Raw genomic sequence first — 22,822 nt, 5'->3', positions numbered from 1 at the left:
TTTTTTAATTTTTATAATACCTTCTAAAACAAATTAATCCCCCATTCACTACATTGTAAAACAATTCCATAATATTCACTTTATCATAGTTTCCTATATCGCCATAAAAAAATTAACATATTAATTTTTTTTAAAACAAATTAATCCCACATTTACCATACGGTAAAACATCTCCGTAATTTCACCTATATAATAAATTTCATTATCACTATTACTCACATCACATCAAGGTTTTCCGAGGTTCGTTGAAAGACTTGGAGCGAATTTGTGGAGCAGCTACATTGCTATCAACATATTCAATGGAGAATTCTCACAATTGAAAGGTTAGTTAATTTTTTTTCCTTGCAAATTTTAATATTAAATAAGTTTAATGAAGTTTAAATTTTTTTTTTTTTTAAATTAAAATTTTTGCGGACCAAATTTACTCACTACGTCCGCTGTGGGCATGGTGGGCCTGGTAAAGCTCACGACGGCCAAACGGGCCCGGTAATGCTCACGGCGGCCAAACGGGCCCGTAGGTTAGGGGCGATGGGGATGGCTGGCTCGCCCGCCCGCGGGGTGGCAGGGCAATTCTCAGAATCGCCCCGCCAGCCCGCGGGCAGGCGGGCCGCCGGGGTGGCACGGGAGGAGGCTGCAGCAGCCCCCCCCCGCGCGCCACCCCAGCGACTCGCCCGCCTGTGGGGTGGCGGGGCGATTTTTCCCCCACGGCACCCCGGTGGCCCGCTTGCTCACGAGGTGGCGGGCGGGCCACGGGGTGGCGCGGGGCGAGCAAGGCAGCGCGCGCCCCCCCCCCCCGCCCCTCGCCACCTCGGTGGCCCGCCCGCCCTTGGGGTGGCACGGGCCGAGAATGGGCGGAGAGCTGTGGTTGGGCCGCTGAGGTGGGCTAGGGGGTCGAACCCAACGGTTAGCTCGGTTGGTTGACCGCTTTTCACAAGGCGGTAGGAAGACGATGTATTTTTTAAAATATATATATATATATATATATTTCCGAAATTGTTATGATTTATAAAATTAAGTATCATTTATCGTTTTCGTTGTTAATTTAAGTTAATATGTTTTTGTCATTTACTGATTTATGTGTTTTTTTTTGTTTTTGTTTTTTGTTTTTTATTTGTTTGTTTGTTTTTTTCAGGAAAATGGCATCAAAGAAGATTTATGTGAATCTTTCTGGACCAAAGACTCTTAAAGATGGATCTTCAAAAAACATTGGTGACCGAACCCCACCTGAGCTGATGGCTATAAATCTTTCAAGTGCCTCAAATGATAAGAAGATGATTTCGTACTAGAAGAAATGAAAAGAAATGAAACTTCCATCAAAATTCTGGTGTATGAAAGAAAGAGAAAGCCAAAATGTGCAGATATATCTATATGTTGATATACCTAATGATAATGGAATTTATGAGGTGATGGGAAGTCATAGACATGTGTTCGGTACCGGACAATGAAGTTGTTTACATACTTACAAAACTGCCCAAGTCACATGAAAGGATTAAATACCAGTTATCATATTCATTTTATGACATGAGAGGTGTCTACAAAGTTGTGTAAATAAATCGTAAATGAGATGAAACAAAATATCGTAAGTATTGTTATTTATATTTGTCTTTTGCGTTCTTGTAACTGTCTCACTATATTTTTTTAACTTTGTTTTTATTGACATATGATATTTTGTTTGGCAGAATTTTGTTGAAAGTTGTTCAATTAGGTTGGGAGGCATTCATTTCATAGAGCATGATATTATGAAAGTTGTCAACAGTTTGTACTCAGTGTCAGAAGAAGATATGGAAAACAAGCGAAATGTATTAATTCATGATGCTACAAAACTACATCCAAGGGATCAAAAAAAAGCCTTCAGTGGATAAATCTAGCAAGGGTAGACAAGTTACTTTTGAAGACAAGGAAGTTGAAACTAGCAATGAAGAATATGTTGTCGTTACTGAAGATGACATTGGAACTGAGAAAAGCCGTAAAAGACCAAAAGTAACAATGCCCAAGAATAAATCTGTTACAGTTAAAGATGAGAATGTTATGAAGAAGAAAAGTAAAGTTGAACATTTTGAAGTAGTCATTACCAATAGTCAAGAACCTAGTGAATTAAAAAAAAAAGTAGAGAAATCATTACACCAGGAGCTGATTTAGAGGATGGCATTATCAAAACAAAACAAAATTCCATTCGACAGAACTTGACAAAAAGAAACTTGATTGAGGGTGGTCGTACATTTCACCTTAATGTCAGACAAATCTATAAGGAAAGTGAAGGACAATGTCAATATCAAATCAGAAAGCCACATCATCTGCATGTTCACAACTTGAAGACATTGATGAGGTACAATCCATATGCTCATGTGGTTAATTATGTGCATCTTGTTGATCCAGTTCAAGTTCCCAACAAAGAAGCATTTGATAAGTCAAAATGTTTGGAATACAATTATTATGTGCTTGGGGGAACCATTCTGTAGAAGCTCAAAGACAATTGATAGAGGAATATCCCAATAACCCACGTTTTGAAACAATGAAATGTATCATTTATGCCGGTTTATCAGATACAGAAGCAAAGTTAGTGGCATGGGATCATAATTCAGATAATGAATATAGGATGTCTATGACTTTCATCCAAAGGGTTAGATTTATTCATAGTGAATTTGAAGAAAAATGTGGTGGGGATAGGATAAATGTTACTGTAGATTTCCGAAAAGAATGTTGTATGGAAATAGGCTATCCAATTGAAGAGAAAATCAATTCAAAAGGTGGCAAAGGTGGAAAATTTAGTGATTTATTCAGAGGTGTTGATAACATTTTCCAGTTGGCATTTAGAACTGGAGAGATATGGGAGTTGATTAATGAGATTTTTAGCACGTGGGAGAACATTGGCATTAAAAACCAGAAGGTCAAAAAGTCTAAGCCATTGATATGTAGCAACAGTAAATCAAGTCCTAAAATGAAGCAGCTTCCAGAAGATATGACTATCACACCTTGCAGAGAATTGCAAGGAGTGAATGATGAAAAAATTGTCAAAGAAATATTATCTCGTATGAGGTCAGGGGAATTATCATTGGAGGAAATGTCTGAGGAATTTCAAAAGAAAGTTTGTTGAATTATTTCTATTTATTTATAGATTATAATTTTCTTTTAAATATAACATATTGTTCTTGGTAGTATTTGTTATACATATCATTATATTAACTTTTTTAACTTTATCTATGCAGTCACAAAGTTTACATGAAAATTCAAGAACAAATGGTTAAATTGTTGAATGAAGATAGTTGGGATGATGTAGTACGCAACTATCTAGATTCAAGTTCTACATCAACATTAAATTTTCTTATCTTGCATTTAAAAAGGTATGTTGATTTATACATTCATTTTTATTTATCTGTGTGCTATTTTTAATTTATAACTTACACATATATTTGCTTATTTTATAAAATATGAAGAAGGATGATAATGGAGCACCAGATAGTTTTAGAACCTATATTGAAAAAATAAAGATCGAAAGACTAAAGAAGCAACGCATTAAAAATTTTGAACTTGATCCAACTCTTACTCATTTCATTTGGAATGGGCTAAACACTATTCAATATCAAGTAATACAAGGCGACTGTGAAGACATTGCTAAACTCATACCTAAAAGGGATTATGTCCTAGTTATTGCAGATATTCCCCATGGTTTCAATATTCCAAACATTGACTATGATAGTGACCCTTATACTTATCAAGCTCTTAGTAAAGTGGTTGCGAGATTTCTAGAAGTCATGTCATCACCATTATGGAGATTTGTGACATTTCATTCAGACACACAATTGGCAATGTTATTGTCAAGCTTCAAGGGGAAAACAAATTCAAAGATGCAGCTTATATGGTAAGACGTTTAAAATGTATATTTGATTAATGTTAAAAAATTCATTTATGTACAAGTTAATTGAACTTTTACTATTTCATGTTACAGGAAAAAGTCAAATTTTCTTAACCGTGAAGATCAACTATTTATAAATGATTGTGAGTTCATCCATATTGATAGTTGGGCAAAAGATGATAGCTATATGTCTATGATTTTTAATCGGGTAGATGGAAAGAGTCATAGCCAAATACTGACTTATGATGCTGTTGTGAGAAAACTAACATATGAAGACAAAGAAGAAAAAGGAGAGATAGTTAAAATTTATCAAAAACCACATTTATTGATTAACTATCTTATAGACATATGTTCAAATGAAGGAGATTGGGTTCTGGATTTATTTTTTGGCTCGGGTAAGTTTTATTATATGGAATTGAATTTCAATATGTTATTTCTTAATTAATATGTCATTGTACTAATTTACTTCTTTATTTCTTTTGTGCTTGATAGTTAGGTACAACACTAGCATGTTGCCTTCAAAAAAGAAGAAATTGCATTGCAATTGAAAAAGATCCAATACAGTGCAATTTCATTTAGCAAAGAATTAATGCTCTTCAATTTCTTCTAGATGCAATGCAAGAAATTGGGTTGAAGAAAGGGGACTTTAGTGAATCACGTGTGGCAAAAAAGGCAAAGGAACCCCAACCACTATTACATGGAATGATTGGAAAGGCATACATTGAGAGATTCGCAGACATCAAAAATCCATTAGAAGAGGAAAATAAGCAAAATGAAGCAAAAAAATTATGGAAGAAGACAATGATGAAACTCTAGAGGACGAAGAGTTTGGACTACGTGACATTGTTGATTAAATTTAAATTATGTTTGGAAATCAAGCTCATTTTTTGTAACTATTAATTAGTTATACTTGTAATGTTTTGACTTTGACATTTTATGAGAAGAATATACACTCAATTAAGGTTGTTATGCGTTCAATATTTGTATTATGTGATTTTCGCATTAATTTTTATGTTAATCATTATTTTTTGAGAAAAAAAAGTGATTATTATTATTTTTTTGACATGAAATTCATAAAAAAAAAAAAAACTATTATTTAACCATTTTTAGTTAAAAATTTCCTATAAAAATTGTGATTTTGACATGCCATTTCTAATAAAAAAATACAAAAATTTATCAAAACGTGTAGTTTTTTAGTTATATTTATGTTAAAAATTGTTATTTTTATGTCAATTGTTAAATTTATTTTTTTTAGAGACAGTTATTTCATGTGGATTGAAAAATTAATTAACGATGTATAAATATGTAGAATATTGAAAATTCAAAATATCGACCTTCTTCTTTAAATATGCAAAACAATAAAAACTTCACTACAAAAAAAAATAAAATAAAATAAAAACATGAAAATATGAAGAAGAAGACCACTTTTATGGGAAAATTCTTCGGCGTAAATCACATGATCTTACATTTGTCGACGCGTTTCGAACCAACCAGTGTGGTTCATCATTAGGACAAGTTGAAGAATCAGATCTAGGCTGCATGTTAAATAGTTAGAGTAGGACCTCCAACGACTATATTTGACCAGGCAATGGCTAAATTGATCAACTAACAGCTAATCTTGACTTGGAAACGGCTAGCAGGATAGGACCAAGGGAAAGGAGAGCAACTTAATTAAAAATTAAAATAAGTTAAAGTTAAATTAAATTAAATTAACTATTTCAAATTTAAGGAATTTAAACTTCTGTGATCCATAACATTGTTTAGAAAATCTTTGGCAAAATCACATAACCAATCTTGTGTCGACGCGTTTCGAACCAACCAGTGTGGTTCATCGTCAGGACAAGTTGAAGACCAATCCGGCTTAGCTTGATTAAATAGCGTGTGCAGAGATTCCAACGGCTATAATGCCAACGGCTAATTTTGACCTAATAATCCTGGTCAAATCACTAAATTATTTAATTAATATTCCTAGAAATAGCTAAAATAGGTAAAAAGGAATTCATTTGTTAATTTAAAAATAAATAGATATATTATCATTTACGAAAATTCATACCCATATCTAATATTTTAATAATAATGGTCATTCATATTTATTAAAATAATCTATATTTATTATTCCAATATTGTTTAAATGGTAATAATTCTCTATTAATCTTAGAATATAGTTACCATAGGTAATCTTGTAATAATTATTTAATGGTCCATTGGTAAGATGGATCATTTTTCTTTATTTAAGTATAATGGTCCATTCGAAATTAAAATGATAAGTTGTATAAAATAATATATGTTTATTAAATAATCTAAATCTACTAATAATTAATAATTTTTTAAGTTATTATTATTCCTAGAATTTAGTTACATTAGGTAAATACCATAATTTAGGGTTGATAAAGTATAACTAATATTATTAGTATATCATAATTCATCCTTTAAACCTAATGGTCAAATAATCAATATTAATTCAATATTTATTTATTCCAATAAAACTATTAAAGTTAACTAAGTCAATAGGTAAATATATTATTACTTATAAGGTAAATACCATAATTTAGGGTTGATATGTATATTAATAATAGTGTAACTAATATTATTGGTAAATCATAATATTTCTATAAGCCTAATGCCCAAATAATATATATTTATTAATAATCAATATTATTTCATATTTATTTATTCCACTAAAAATATTAAAGTAACTATATCATTAGGAAATATAATATTATTTATAAGGTTTAAAAAGGGGGTTTTTTAAGAGAATAGTTAAAGGGAAACTCAAATCTAAAGTTACAATAGAAATAATTATAAATGTATAAATAATGAATTATGAAAAAATCAAATCTAATTATAATATGCACAATAGTATCATAAACAGGTTTAGGTTAATACAATAATTAGTCCAAATTTACTTCATAACTAATAAAGACTCAGACACTCCATAATAATAGGACAAACCCGCCAAAAGAAAAATTAATAAGGGAGGGGGAAGACAGAAACCCCAAGACCTAACAAAAAGGGGAATGAGGAGGCTAGGAAGACAAGGCTGGGACCCAGCAACTGCTAATCTTCCAGCCATCATCCCTATTTAGATTGTTCGGTCTTTTCTCAATCTCCAGGGCCTCTCTAAATTTGCGATGGTGAAACTGCGCAATTTTGGCAATGACTTGAGCCTCCTCTATACATACATGATGCATAGTCTTCCCTGCATGCTCAGCCAGGGCCGAGGACTTGGTCCTACCATGTCTTAAGTCAGCTGAATGCTCGCTAATCCGCTGATTGATAGAGCGACCCGTCTCACCAATATAAGGGGTCCCACAGGAACAGGGAATGACATAGACGCCCTTCATGTCCTTAGGGTCAATCGGGTCTTTCACAGACCTAAGGGAGCCACGGATAGTATTGAGAGGTCTAAAAGCGGTCGCTCTTGCGATCAAGTCGTGCAATTCCACGATTCCTCTAGCCTAGAAACTGATTGAGGGTAACCCCATCGCTCCTAGGATATATGGTCTTCCTAAAATCCATAAGGATGGGGTCCCCCTGAGACCCATTGTCAATACCATCGGTGGTCCGACTTACCTCCTGGCCAAGTTCCTTGCTGCAAAGTTGAGACCCTTGGTTGGGCAGACTGAGTCCTTTGTCAAAGACTCAGCTGCGTTTATTGAGGATCTTAAGAAAATTAAACTTGAGCCCGAGGACATTTTGGTAAGTTTTGACGTGGTCTCTCTTTACACTTGCATTCCTATCAATGAGGCCATGAAGGTTATTAATAAGCTAACTGACCCTGATACGGCTAAGTTAGTTGAGCTTTGCCTTACCTCTACCTTTTTCAGCTTCGAGGGAGAATTCTATGAGCAGACGTGCGGAGTTGCCATGGGCTCCCCCTTGTCCCCTGTCGTCGCTAATCTCTTCATGGAAGAGTTTGAGTCTAAGGCTTTGGCCTCCTCTCATCTCTTACCTAAGCTTTGGAAAAGATTCGTTGATGACACTGGTGTTGTCTGGTCTCATGGTCCTGACGAGCTGGATCGTTTCTTCAGTCACCTCAATAACCAATCCGCCGCCATTAAATTCACGATGGAAAAAGAAGATAATGGTCGTCTTCCGTTCTTGGATGTTCTCATCTCTAAGAAGGTGGATGGTTCCTTTTCTCATCAGGTGTTTAGAAAGAAGACGCATACTGAGCAATACTTGCATGCTTCTTCGCATCATTTCCCCACTCAGAAGTTAGGGGTTCTTAGCACGCTTGCCACCCGTGCTGTTAGAATTTCGGATGAGGAGAGCCTGGAATCAGAGAAGGCTCACCTCCTAGAAGTCTTTGAGAAGAATGGTTACAATAGGCACCTCGGTCAAAAAGCCTTCCTCAGGGCCAAGAAGGAGCATTCAATCCGAAAGGTTCCTAAAGATCATATCATGGGTGTGAACCTTCCTTACATCCAAGGGACCACGGACAGGATTGCGAGGATTCTGAGGAAGTATGATGTGCCCGCTACTTTTAGACCTCTCAATACTATCCGTGGCTCCCTCAGGTCTGTGAAAGACCCGATTGACCCTAAGGACATGAAGGGCGTCTATGTCATTCCCTGTTCCTGTGGGACCCCTTATATTGGTGAGACGGGTCGCTCTATCAATCAGCGGATTAGCGAGCATTCGGCTGACTTAAGACATGGTAGGACCAAGTCCTCGGCCCTGGCTGAGCATGCAGGGAAGACTATGCATCATGTATGTATAGAGGAGGCTCAAGTCATTGCCAAAATTGCGCAGTTTCACCATCGCAAATTTAGAGAGGCCCTGGAGATTGAGAAAAGACCGAACAATCTAAATAGGGATGATGGCTGGAAGATTAGCAGTTGCTGGGTCCCAGCCTTGTCTTCCTAGCCTCCTCATTCCCCTTTTTGTTAGGTCTTGGGGTTTCTGTCTTCCCCCTCCCTTATTAATTTTTCTTTTGGCGGGTTTGTCCTATTATTATGGAGTGTCTGAGTCTTTATTAGTTATGAAGTAAATTTGGACTAATTACTGTATTAACCTAAACCTGTCTATGATACTAGTGTGCATATTATAATTAGATTTAATTTTTTCATAATTCATTATTTATACATTTAAAATTATTTCTATTGTAACTTTAGATTTGAGTTCTCCTTTTAACTATTCTCTTAAAAAACCCCCTTTTTAAACCTTATAAATAATATTATATTTCCTAATGATATAGTTAACTTTAATATTTTTAGTGGAATTAATAAATATGAAATAATATTGATTATTAATAAATATAAATTATTTGGCCATTAGGCTTATAGAAATATTATGATTTACCAATAATATTAGTTACACTATTATTAATATACATATCAACCCTAAATTATGGTATTTACCTTATAAGTAATAATATATTTACCTATTGACTTAGTTAACTTTAATAGTTTCATTGGAATAAATAAATATTGAATTAATATTGATTATTTAAACATTAGGTTTAAAGGATGAATTATGATATACTAATAATATTAGTTATACTTTATCAACCCTAAATTATGGTATTTACCTAATGTAACTAAATTCTAGGAATAATAATGACTTAAAAAATTATTAATTATTAGTAGATTTAGATTATTTAATAAACATATATTATTTTATACAACTTATCATTTTAATTTCGAATGGACCATTATACTTAAATAAAGAAAAAGGATCCATCTTACCAATGGACCATTAAATAATTATTACTAGATTACCTATGGTAACTATATTCTAAGATTAATAGAGAATTATTACCATTTAAACAATATTGGAATAATAAATATAGATTATTTTAATAAATATGAATGACCATTATTATTAAAATATTAGATATGGGTATGAATTTTCGTAAATAATAATATATCTATTTATTTTTAAATTAACAAATGAATTCCTTTTTACCTATTTTAGCTATTTCTAGGAATATTAATTAAATAATTTAGTGATTTGACCAAGATTATTAGGTCAAAATTAGCCGTTGGCATTATAGCCGTTGGAATCTCTGCACACTCTATTTAATCAAGCTAAGCCGGATTGGTCTTCAACTTGTCCTGACGATGAACCACACTGGTTGGTTCGAAACGCGTCGACACAAGATTGGTTATGTGATTTTGCCGAAGATTTTCTAAACAATATTTCAAATTTGTTTTAATTTTAGAGTTTAATAAAAGAAAATCTTATTTTTAGGATTGTTATAAATAAATTTAAGTTTAATATAATAAAAAATTAATTTAATTTAATTGTTTATTCATTTATTAATTTGTTTAAAAGAATAAAAAAAAATTATATACATAAATAAATAAAATAAAATCCTATTGTTAGAATTGTTATTTTTAAAGTTTAATATAATGAGAATTTATATTTTAATTTTATATTAAAATTAAAAAAAAATAATAAAATAAAAATAAAAATAAAAATTCTACTCTTAGAATTGTTATTTTAGAGTTTAATATAATAAGAATTTACATTTAAATTTTATTTAATTGTTAAAAAAAAGAAAAAGAAAAACTATTTGAATATATATAAACAAACACTCAAAGAGGAACAAAGAACTATGGTAAAAGAGATAAGGTTAAAGGATAACAAGGGGAACCTAACAAATAAGAAACCAAAAACAAGCAATAAAAAACGGGAGGGGAGGAAGGGAAGAACACGACTAGGAAGCAAGGGCTGGGACCCAACAGCTACTAATCTTCCAGTCGTCCTCTCTATTAAGATTGCTCAGCCTTTTTTCAATTTCAAGGGCTTCCTTAAATTTTCGGTGATGGAACTGCGAAACCCTAGCAATAACACTGGCCTCCTTGATACAAACATGATGTTTGGTTTTCTTTGCATGCTCTGCAAGTGCGGAAGACTTGGTTCTCCTATGTTTAAGGTCAGTTGTGTGCTCACTAATCCTCTGATTAATAGAGCGCCCAGTTTCACCAATATAGGGGGTCCCACAGGAGCAAGGAATAATATAGACACCCTTCATGTCCTTGGGGTCAATAGGATCCTTCACTGATCGGAGGGAATTATGAATGGTGTTAAGGGGTCTGAAGGTCGAGGGAACATTATGTTTCCTAAGAATCCTCGCTATCTTATCAGTGGTCCCTTGCACAAATGGTAGGTGGACCCCTGGGACCCGTTCTTTAGGATCTTTTTTAGTTAACGAATTTTTGGCAGCTTTGAGGAAAGCCTTCTGACCTAGGTATCTACTATAACCATTCTCAACAAAGACATTAAGGAGATGGGATTTCTCTTTCTCAAAGCTCTTTTCATCAGAGATCCTTAGGGCCCGAGTAGCGAGGGTGTTGAGAACACCCAACTTCTGAGCCGGGAAATGGTGGGAATTGGCATGAAGATACTGCTCTGTATGTGTCTTCATACGGAGCAGTATCTTCATGCCAATTCCCACCATTTCCCGGCTCAGAAGTTGGGTGTTCTCAACACCCTCGCTACTCGGGCCCTAAGGATCTCTGATGAAAAGAGCTTTGAGAAAGAGAAATCCCATCTCCTTAATGTCTTTGTTGAGAATGGTTATAGTAGATACCTAGGTCAGAAGGCTTTCCTCAAAGTTGCCAAAAATTCGTTAACTAAAAAAGATCCTAAAGAACGGGTCCCAGGGGTCCACCTACCATTTGTGCAAGGGACCACTGATAAGATAGTGAGGATTCTTAGGAAACATAATGTTCCCTCGACCTTCAGACCCCTTAACACCATTCGTAATTCCCTCCGATCAGTGAAGGATCCTATCGACCCCAAGGACATGAAGGGGGTCTATATTATTCCTTGCTCCTGTGGGACCCCCTATATTGGTGAAACTGGGCGCTCTATTAATCAGAGGATTAGTGAGCACGCAGCTGACCTTAAACATAGGAGAACCAAGTCTTCCGCACTTGCAGAGCATGTGGAGAAAACCAAACATCATGTTTGTATCGAGGAGGCCAGTGTTATTGCTAGGGTTTTGCAGTTCCATCACCGAAAATTTAGGGAAGCCCTTGAAATTGAAAAAAGGTCAAGCAATCTTAATAGAGAGGATGGCTGGAAGATTAGTAGCTACTGGGTCCCAGCCCTTGCTTCCTAGTCGTGTTCTTCCCTTCCTCCCCTCCCGTTTTTTATTGCTTGTTTTTTGTTTCTTATTTGTTAGGTTCCCCTTGTTATCCTTTAACCTTATCTCTTTTACCATAGTTCTTTGTTCCTCTTTGAGTGTTTGTTTATATATATTCAAATAGGTTTTTTTTTTTTATTTTTTTATTTTATTTTATTTTTTAACAATTAAATAAAAGTAAAATGTAAATTCTTATTATATTAAACTCTAAAATAACAATTCTAAGAGTAGATTTTTTTTTTTTTTCCTAATATAAAATTAAAATATAAATTCTCATTATATTAAACTTCAGAAATAACAATTCTAACAATAGGATTTTATTATATATATATATATATATATATATATATATATATATATATATATATATATATCTAATTTATTTTTATTTATTTTTAAAACAAATTAATAAATGAATAAACAATTAAATTAAATTAAATTATAAATTCTTATTATATTAAACTTAAATTTATTTATAACAATCCTAACAATAGGATTTTCTTTTTATTAAACTCTAAAACTAAAACAAGTTTAAACTCTAAAATTAAAACAAATTTGAAATAGTTAATTTAACTTTAACTTATTTTAATTTTTAATTAAGTTGCTCTCCTTTCCCTTGGTCCTATCCTACTAGCCGTTTCCAAGTCAATATTAGCCGTTAGTTGGTCAATTTAGTTGTTGCCTGGTCAAATATAGCCGTTGGAGGTCCTGCTCTAACTAGTTAACATGCAGCCTAGATCTGATTCTTCAACTTGTTTTGATGATGAACCACACTGGTTGGTTCGAAACGCGTCGACAAATGTAAGATCATGTGATTTACGCCGAAGAATTTTCTCATAAACTTGATACGGATCACAGAAACCTCAACTCAACAAGAAGACCACTTCAAAAATTATTAAATTTAGAAAATAATTATTTACATTTCATACATTAGAAAATTTAAAGTAAAAAAAAAGCCTTTTAAAAAAATGGCCTGGTGTAGAATTACCACTTTTTTAAATCAACATGAAAATCACTACCATTCTAAAACGCAATGTACATAAAAGAATTTATAGTGCCAAAAACTATTCTCTAAAAAAGCATGTGTGTTCTACATCACCCCTTTTCAAAATCGGGTCACTTTTTTGCTATCTCTACGAAACGGGTAACAGTATCAGTTCCTGTTTCAAAGTTTACATTGTTTATGATCGAGCTCTGCACATACTCCAAGAGAAGAAAGTGCTTGACCATCATCAAGATAAAAAACCACGATATGAGTCTGACACCATTAGAAAATGGAGGCAGGTTCTTTATGATGCTGCTGATATAAGTGGTTTTGAACTTGACAAGTATAATGGGTTAGGCCTCCTATTCTCCCTAATAATCTGACCTTTAATTTGTTTTATTGATAGGTTTATTGCATTCTATGTACACAATTTTGACTACTAATTATACTCTTAATCTTGTTCAATGATGAGCAACAACTCCTCGAAAACGTCGTGGAAGAAGTGTTGAAAAAAGTTCCAAGAAAGCTCCATGTGTCCAAATATCCAATCGCTTTGGAGCATAAAATAGAATATTTTGAAAGGGAAATGTGTTTGCAGCGGCAAAGCGACCATACTAGAGTGATAGGAATTGTGGGACTTGGCGGGGTTGGGAAAACAACCCTTGCAAAAGAAATCTTTAACCATCAAAGATCACATTACAATAGATCTTGTTTTTTATTTGATGTTAGAGACAAACCTTTAATTTCCTTGTAGAGTCAGCTTCTTAAGGACTTGGCTCAATGGAATGGGAAAATAACCAGCAACAATGAAGGAATCGAGATTCTGGGAAGGTATCTTGCAACTTCTAAAGCTCTAATCATTTTAGATGATGTAGATCATATTCAACAGTTGAATGCATTACTTTCACCAGCAAAGGGTGTCCTTCCTTCCGGTATCCTGATTTTAGTTACCTCTCGTAATAAGGATGTTCTTATAAGATGGGGAATTGTAGAGTCGTCCATATACAAGCTCACAGGACTGGATCTGCAACAGTCGAAAGAGCTCTTCTGCTGGCATGCCTTTCACCAATTCGTTTAGGTGTAGGTTTTGAAGAAGTGTTTAATTTGTTTTTGAAAACTTGCGATGGATTGTCTTTATCTCTCATGGCGCATATACATGGTGAGAAACATTTGAAGTATTGGGAGGCCGAATTGCGCAAAATCTCCAAAGTACTTCCCATGGATATCCAAAGCAGGCTCGAGATTAACTATGTGTTGGCATTATGGTTCAGGAATGGCTATATGTTACAGGTGTTGTCCTTGATGGCAACCCATTCAGGTGATAGATCACTGTACTTCAAGTCAGCAGCAGAGGTTGATGATCAGCTATCAATTATTAAAGAAAATAAGGGGTACGCAGGTACAACTTACAGAAAGTGCGTACCCACAGGTAAACCATGCGGCAACCGCGTCCCGAGACGCAGGCCAGCCGTTCAGGAGGTGCGTCCACCCAGTGCACACATTTCAAGGCAGAGAAAAGCACACGTGGGGGTTTCTTGTGTTTTACTCTTGGTATCTAGCCGACGGTATTGTGTTATTATGGTGTCGGCTCGTGGTATTGTTCCATGATTTAAGGAGGAGCTTGCCTATATAAAGCAAAGGAGATCACTTGGCTAAGCATCTTTTGCAAATTGAATATCTTTAGATCTGAAATATTGGGTTATGGTCTTAAAAGCTTGATCTATATGAAAAGGAAGTTGAAGACGAATCTGTGAAGGGTGATCTTTCGAGCGCATGATCAGATCTGAGTATCTGTGCCACTCTAGTGGACTGTCTATTCAGCCCTAATCAGAAGGTCGCAGGTGTTTAATAGGAGATCTGCGTGGGGACGCAGTGCAGTAACTGGAGACCTGCGTGGGGACGCAGTACAGTAACAGGAGACCTGCGTGGGGGACGCAGTGCAGTAACAGGAGACCTGCGTGGGGACGCAGAGCGACTAAGGTTCAGGTGCGTCCCTGCAGCAAAAGGACGCAGCGCAATAGTATTTCTGGGTGCGTCCTTGCAGCAAAGTACGCGGCGCGATAGTACTTTTGGGTGCGTCCCTGAAGCAACAGTACGCAGTGCAGTTGAAGGAACAGTGCGTTGGCACGTAGTGCAGCAGAAGGATCTCTGCGGGTGTACGCAGGAAAGCAGAAGGTGAACTGCGTCGCGACGCAGGCCACAGAAGGGAAAACTGCGTCTCTGTCTTAAGAAGTTCTGTTGATTGAATTTTTCTGTTGATAAGGTGTTCTGGGTTAGTTCTGTTATTGCTGATCTGATAACTGTAGTGGTCTGTAACTTTCATGTACTTGATGTTCAATTGATGCTTTATGAAAAGAAGTAGGGGGTTGTAGCTCCCTTCCAGGAGAGACTGGAAAATGAGAGAGATAGAGTTGTAGCTCTCTGCAGGTTGCAGCCTGCGTACTGGTAAAGGACTGCACCAGTACAAAACCATTGTAAAAGAAGTTTCTAAGTTGAAAGAAGATAGAGACATATTGCAGCAGGTGGTTTTCACCCACATTGGGTTTCCACCTTACATCTTGTGTTCTTTGGTGTGACTATCTATTTTCTTTATTCATGCTCATTATTTTATGGTACTGACATGCAAAAATAATTCAAGGATCAAATAAGGAAGAATTGTTTTAAAAGACTTAGATAATACTGATTCACCCCCCCTCTCAGTATTATTTCCAACAATTGGTATCAGAGCCGGTCCTTCGGAGAAGCTTGATCACTTGAAGGTAGATCGTTCATCATGAGCAACTATGAGAGAGAAGCATCAATCAGGCCACCGGTTTTTGATGGGACAAACTTCAATTATTGGAAGGTAAGAGTTACTGCCTATTTTCAATCTCTTGGTACAGAAGTTTGGGACATTGTAGAAACAGGCTATGCTTTTCCTTCAGCTACTCCTACAGATGCAGCTGAGAAAAATAAGTATGAAACAAATGCGAAAGCAGTCAGTACTCTATTGGGATGTATATCCCAAACGGAATTCATGAAGGTAATGCACTACAAATCCGCAAAAGAGATATGGGACAAAATTGTCACGAGCTATGAAGGAGATGAACAGGTAAAGCGTGCTAAACTTCAAACTCTCAGGATTCAGTATGAGACTCTCAAGATGTATAATGATGAAAGTGTGGCTAACTATTTTCTTCGGGTAGATGAGATTGTTAATTGTATGAAAAATTTGGGTGAAGAAATAAAAGAGGCTATAGTAGTTGAAAAGGTTCTAAGATCATTGTCCCCCAAGTTTGAATCTAAAGTATCTGCAATAGAAGAAAAGGAAAATCTACGAATTCTCACTATGTCTCAGCTACATGGAATTCTAACTGCTTATGAAATGAGAAAGGGAGGTCCATCAGACAGAAGGGAAGCTGCTTTCAAGGCATCAGGTAAAGAAAGTTATTATGAAGCAAGTCACGTCCCAGAAGAAGAGGAAGAAGAATCAAATTTTGTCAGAAATATTCAAAGGGGTTCTAGAAGGTTCAGAGGTAAGTTACCTTTTAAATGCTTTGCTTGTGGAAGAGTAGGTCATTATGCTGCAAAATGTCCTTATAAGGATAAAGGAAAGGAACCTGCTAGATGGAACAAGAAACAAAGTGCAAATAAGAAAAGCTACTACACCCATGAAGATAGTGATGGTCTATCGAACAGTGATGAAGATGAACGAGGTAATGAATATAAGTTGTTAATGGCATTTGAAGATGATGATTATATGGATGTTGTAGATGTGGATAACCTTTATGAGGAAATTACTAGACTCAAGAGATGTATAGAAGAAAAGAATGTGATCATTGATACTCTACAATTTCAAATTGATGAAAAAGAAAAACATCTTGAAAAACTAGAAGGTGAAATTGTTGGTCTTAGAAAAGAGATTGAGAAAACAAAAGCTATTAATCTTAAGTTTGTCAAAGGATCTGAAACTTTGGATGAGATTATCAATGTGCAGCGGTCTCCTCTAAATAAGACAGGTCTGGGATATAATGGAGAAACCTCTCAAGCATCCACCTCAAAGAGTTATCTTGATGCGGCAAGAAGAAATGGGCAAAAGAACAATGAAGATCATCAGGTAAAGCAGGGATGAATTACAAACAGAAACTATCAGGGGCAATCCATCTTAAGGGTGAACAAAAGCTACAACCAGCCACAGGTAAAATCTTCTCAATTTGGTTCAAGAATAGATGAAAATAGAAATTACAATCAGTTGGCTGGTAGATTCGATAACCGCAGAAGTTTCTTCAATGGACAATGCTTTTCTTGCCATAACTTTGGTCACAAAGCAGCTCAATGTGTTGCATATAAAACGATCATGACTAGGGAAGCTCAAAAACAAAGAAGTATGACAGGGATTACAAAAAGGACCTATAACAACTTTTCGGTTCTTGAAAATGAAGTTGAATGTTCTATTTGCAATAATTTTGGTCATGAAGACTCTGAATGTAGGAGCAGGTTTCAGCAAAAAAGGAACAAGCCTCAAGCACCAAAACATGGAGAATAAAGGAACCTCAAACAGAAAGATGTGGGATAGCTTTTTATGCAGAGGGACAGGAAAATCTATGGTACATTGACAGTGGATGTTCGAAGCATATGACAGGTGATAAAGAAAAACTTGAATCTTATTCTGCTCTAGAAAAGGGAAAGAAAGTCTCTTTTGGAAATGATACTCCTGCAACTATAAAAGGAAAAGGCATTGCTCAGTTAAAAGAAAAGGTCAAGGCTGGAAATGTTTTGTATGTTGATGGATTGAAGCATAATCTTCTAAGTGTCAGTCAGATGTGTGATCAAAGAACCGAGGTTATATTCAGATCGAATGGATGTCTTGTTCGTGATCTTGATACAGGTAAAACAGTGCTCAAAGGCAAAAGAACTCCAAATAATCTGTACATATTTGAAGAAGGACAACAACAATGCTATCTGAGCAAGGATGAAGAGCACTGGTTATGGCATCGAAGGTTGGGACATCTAAGCTTCTCACAAATAAGGAAAGCATGCAAATATCAGGCAGTTCGCGATCTTCCAGATATCAAAATTCCTGACAACACCATATGCAAATCATGTCAGTTTGGAAAAACAAACCAGAACTAACTTTCCAGAGAAAGAAGGATCAGCTAGCATGCCTCTTGAGCTAGTACATACAGATACATGCGGTCCCTTCAGAAAAAGAACACCTCGAGGAGAAGAATACTTGATATTATTCATTGACGATTTCTCCAGGTTTGTCTGGTTAGGACTTATGAAGCACAAAGATGAAGCATTCGAAAAATTCAAATCCTTCAAAGCCTTGGTTGAAAATGAATCAGGTCACAAAATTAAGTGCCTCAGATCCGACAGAGGTGGGGAATTTACTTCAAATGAATTTTTCGATTTCTGTGAAGAACATGGGATAAGAAGAGAATTCTCTACAGCAAGAACTCCCCAGCAAAATGGAGTTGTGGAAAGAATGAACAGAACAATCCAACAAATGGCTCGTGCTATGCTTGATGAATCAGGAACTCCCGCAACTTTCTGGGGTGAAGCTGCACATGCTGCGGTTGTTATTCTCAACAAAAAAAATGTCCGAGTGAACAGCACTCAAACTCCTCATGAGCTTTGGAGTGGTAGGACTCCTTCGGTAAAGCACTTCAAAATCTTTGGGAGCAAATGCTATATCAAGAATACTGATGAGCAGCTTGGCAAACTTGAACCTAGAGCAGATGAAGGCATTCTTCTTGGTTACTCTCCATATAGCAAAGCATACAAATGCTACAATAAAAGACTTGGCAGAATTGTTGACAGCATTGATGTAGTGGTTGATGAGAAGGGATACATTCCTAGGCAAGTACATCATGAAGACATCGAAGAAGATGAAGGCTACCCTCAAAGACAGAATGATGAAGAAGAAGAATCTCAAGAAGAACCTCAAGAAGAACCAGAGGAGCAAACAAGAATAGAAGAAAAGACTCCATCCAGATATGTTCAGAAGAACCATCCAGAATCTCAGATTATGGGACAAAAAGAAGCAGGTGTACAAACTAGAAGAACAGTTGCAGAAGCTTCAAGCTATTTGGCATTACTCTCCTCTACTGAACCACAAAATGTGAAAGAGGCATGCAAAGATGAATGTTGGGTGAAAGCAATGGATGAAGAACTTGAGCAGATCGAAAAGAACAACACTTGGGAGCTGGTTCCTAGACCAAAAGATAAGAATGTTATCGGGACAAAATGGGTCTTCAAAAACAAATTGAATGAAAATGGAGAAGTAATTAGAAACAAAGCCAGACTTGTTTGTAAAGGGTATGCGCAGCAAGAAGGAATAGACTTTGAAGAAACCTTTGCTCCTGTTGCAAGACTTGAGGCCATCCGAATGTTTCTTGCTCTCTCAAGTTTTCAAAACTTCAAAGTATTTCAAATGGACGTGAAATCAGCCTTTCTGAATGGAGACTTGGAAGAAGAAGTATACATTGAACAGCCAGATGGGTTCATTCTTGGAAATGATCCAAATCTTGTATGCAGATTGAAAAAGGCTCTCTATGGTCTCAAACAAGCTCCAAGGGCTTGGTACTACCGCTTGGACAAATATCTTCATCAACAAGGTTTCTCAAAAGGTTCAGCAGATAGCAATCTTTATATAAAAGTTGAAAATGACAAATTGCTAATACTTGTTGTGTATGTAGATGACATTATTTTTGGGAGCAATGAAGAAGCTATGAGTCAAAATTTTGCCTTAGTCATGCAGAAAGAATTTGAAATGTCCTTGCTAGGAGAACTGACATATTTCCTTGGTTTGCAAATCCAACAAAAAGAAGGAGGAATCTTTTTATCTCAAACCAAGTATCTCAAACAGATTTTGAAGAAATATGGTATGGAAGATGCAAAACCAGTATGTACACCCATGGTCACAGGATGTAGCCTCAGTGCAAATGATGAATCTGCAGCAGTACATCAACCAACCTACAGATCTATGATTGGAAGTTTACTTTATTTGACAGGTACCCGACCGGACATCATGCATGCAGTTGGAATAGTTGGAAGATTTCAGGAAAATCCGAAGGAGACTCATCTTCAGGCAGTAAAGAGAATTTTCAAATATCTTCAAGGGACTCAAAATTATGGCTTATGGTATCCTAGAGATACAGATCTTACACTTCATGCTTATACAGATGCAGATTGGGCCGGAAGCGTGGATGACAGGAAAAGCACAAGTGGTGGTGCGTTCTTTATGGGTTCCAGACTGGTATCTTGGTTCAGCAAGAAACAGAGTTCAATTGCCTTGTCTACAGCTGAAGCGGAATATGTTGCTGCTGCATCTTGTTGCACCCAACTCCTTTGGATGATGCAGACTTTGCAGGATTTTCAAATCACTTGTACACCACCAATACCCATCTTATGTGATAACACAAGTGCAATCAGCATCTCCAAGAATCCTGTTATGCATTCAAAAACCAAGCACATACCAATCAAGTACCATTTTCTCCGGGAACAAGTACTTGAACAGAAGGTCAAGTTGGAGTATGTTCCTTCTAAAGAACAAGTTGCGGATATTCTCACCAAACCATTGCCCAGGGACACTTTTGAGTACCTCAGGCTAAAGCTGGGGGTTGTTGATGCATCATCTTATTGTTGAACCTTTTCTGATTGATGGTACAGGTTCAAGGGGAGCATATAATGCATTGTTGGCATTATGGAGGATGGTCAGAAGAAGATCTTGGAAATTAGCTGCAATATGTCTCTATCTCTTTCATGGTGGATTATGGTTCTTTGTTGCAGATCTGGGGGAGCATGAGCTTAGGGGGAGCATACCCCTTTGCCCTTGATGTCAAAGGGGGAGATTGAAGCTGAAGTTTGTGAGGTTGCCATCAAGTCCAAAGGGGGAGATTGTTGGCATTATGGTTCAGGAATGGCTATATGTTACAGGTGTTGTCCTTGATGGCAACCCATTTAGGTGATAGATCACTGTACTTCAAGTCAGCAGCAGAGGTTGATGATCAGCTATCAATTATTGAAGAAAATAAGGGGTACGCAGGTACAACTTACAGAAAGTGCGTACCCGCAGGTAAACCATGCAGCAACCGCGTCCCGAGACGCAGGCCAGCCGTTCAGGAGGTGCATCCACCCAGTGCACACATTTCAAGGCAGAGAAAAGCACACGTGGGGGTTTCTTGTGTTTTACTCCTGGTATCTAGCCGACGGTATTGTGTTATTATGGTGTCGGCTCGTGGTATTGTTCCATGATTTGAGGAGGAGCTTGCCTATATAAAGCAAAGGAGATCACTTGGCTAAGCATCTTTTGCAAATTGAATATCTTTAGATCTGAAATATTGGGTTATGGTCTTAAAAGCTTGATCTATATGAAAAGGAAGTTGAAGGCGAATCTGTGAAGGGTGATCTTTCGAGCGCATGATCAGATCTGAGTATCTGTGCCACTCTAGTGGACTGTCTATTCAGCCCTAATCAGAAGGTCGCAGGTGTTTAACAGGAGATCTGCGTGGGGACGCAGTGCAGTAACTGGAGACCTGCGTGGGGACGCAGTACAGTAACAGGAGACCTGCATGGGGGACGCAGTGCAGTAACAGGAGACCTGCGTGGGGATGCAGAGCGACTAAGGTTCAGGTGCGTCCCTGCAGCAAAAGGACGCGGCGCGATAGTATTTCTGGGTGCGTCCTTGCAGCAAAGTACGCGGCGCGATAGTACTTTTGGGTGCGTCCCTGAAGCAACAGTACGCAGTGCAGTTGAAGGAACAGTGCGTGGGCACGCAGTGCAGCAGAAGGATCTCTGCGGGTGTACGCAGGAAAGCAGAAGGTGAACTGCGTCGCGACGCAGGCCACAGAAGGGAAAACTGCGTCTCTATCTTAAGAAGTTCTGTTGATTGAATTTTTCTGTTGATAAGGTGTTCTGGGTTAGTTCTGTTATTGTTGATCTGATAACTGTAGTGGTTTGTAACTTTCATGTACTTGATGTTCAATTGATGCTTTATGAAAAGAAGTAGGGGGTTGTAGCTCCCTTCCAGGAGAGACTGGAAAATGAGAGAGAGAGAGTTGTAGCTCTCTGCAGGTTGCAGCCTGCGTACTGGTAAAGGACTGCACCAGTACAAAACCATTGTAAAAGAAGTTTCTAAGTTGAAAGAAGATAAAGACATATTGCAGCAGGAGGTTTTCACCCACATTGGGTTTCCACCTTACATCTTGTGTTCTTTGGTGTGACTATCTATTTTCTTTATTCATGCTCATTATTTTATGGTACTGACATGCAAAAATAATTCAAGGATCAAATAAGGAAGAATTGTTTTAAAAGACTTAGATAATACTGATTCACCCCCCCTCTCAGTATTATTTCCAACACTATGATGGTCTGTACCAAAAGGAGAAGAACATATTCTTAGACATTTCCTATTTATTTATAGGAAAAGACATGGATACATCGATAAGAATATGGGACGAATTCTGAAGCCTTGAACCTCTACGCAACCATTTTAACCACCTTTTGCAACCAGAAGACGTTGCAGACACCAAATTGAAGCAGCAAATAGACAATTGAAGCCTCAGAAACCTCTGTTGCTACCACAAAACCCTGTCTGCACACCAAATCGTCAATTTCCAGGTATTCTTGAAAGAACCAGAATGACCCTGTAATTTAAGATATGCATAGTAATTATTAAAAGGTTAATTAATTAAATTAATTAAAAAACCTTGCTAGACTAAAGAAAGCCTTATTATGCATCCAAACCCCTTTTCTATAGATTGTAATTACCCTCCCCACTGTTCCAGACCTTCTGACCTTACTCCTAAAGCCACAGAAAAGGTAATTCAGTTGAATAAACCAAATTATGGCTTCCCAATGCACTCTGGATGTAAGACCCCTGCAAACCCCTCACCTGGATATT

General features: G+C 36.7%; 1 pseudogene; it reads left to right on the top strand.

Moving 5' to 3' along the window:
* Window positions 1–528: 528 nt before the first annotated feature.
* On the top strand, window positions 529–22,386 carry LOC149212587 (disease resistance protein RPV1-like; annotated as a pseudogene).
* Window positions 22,387–22,822: the final 436 nt, after the last annotated feature.

This window comes from Pinus tabuliformis, chromosome 1_1 (genome assembly GCF_031772625.1).
Source record: "Pinus tabuliformis cultivar Carrire ecotype Pingquan chromosome 1_1, CPIR1, whole genome shotgun sequence".
NCBI lineage: Eukaryota > Viridiplantae > Streptophyta > Pinopsida > Pinales > Pinaceae > Pinus > Pinus tabuliformis.
Note: the sequence above shows the minus strand (reverse complement) of the source record. Positions and strands in the feature narration are given on the sequence as shown.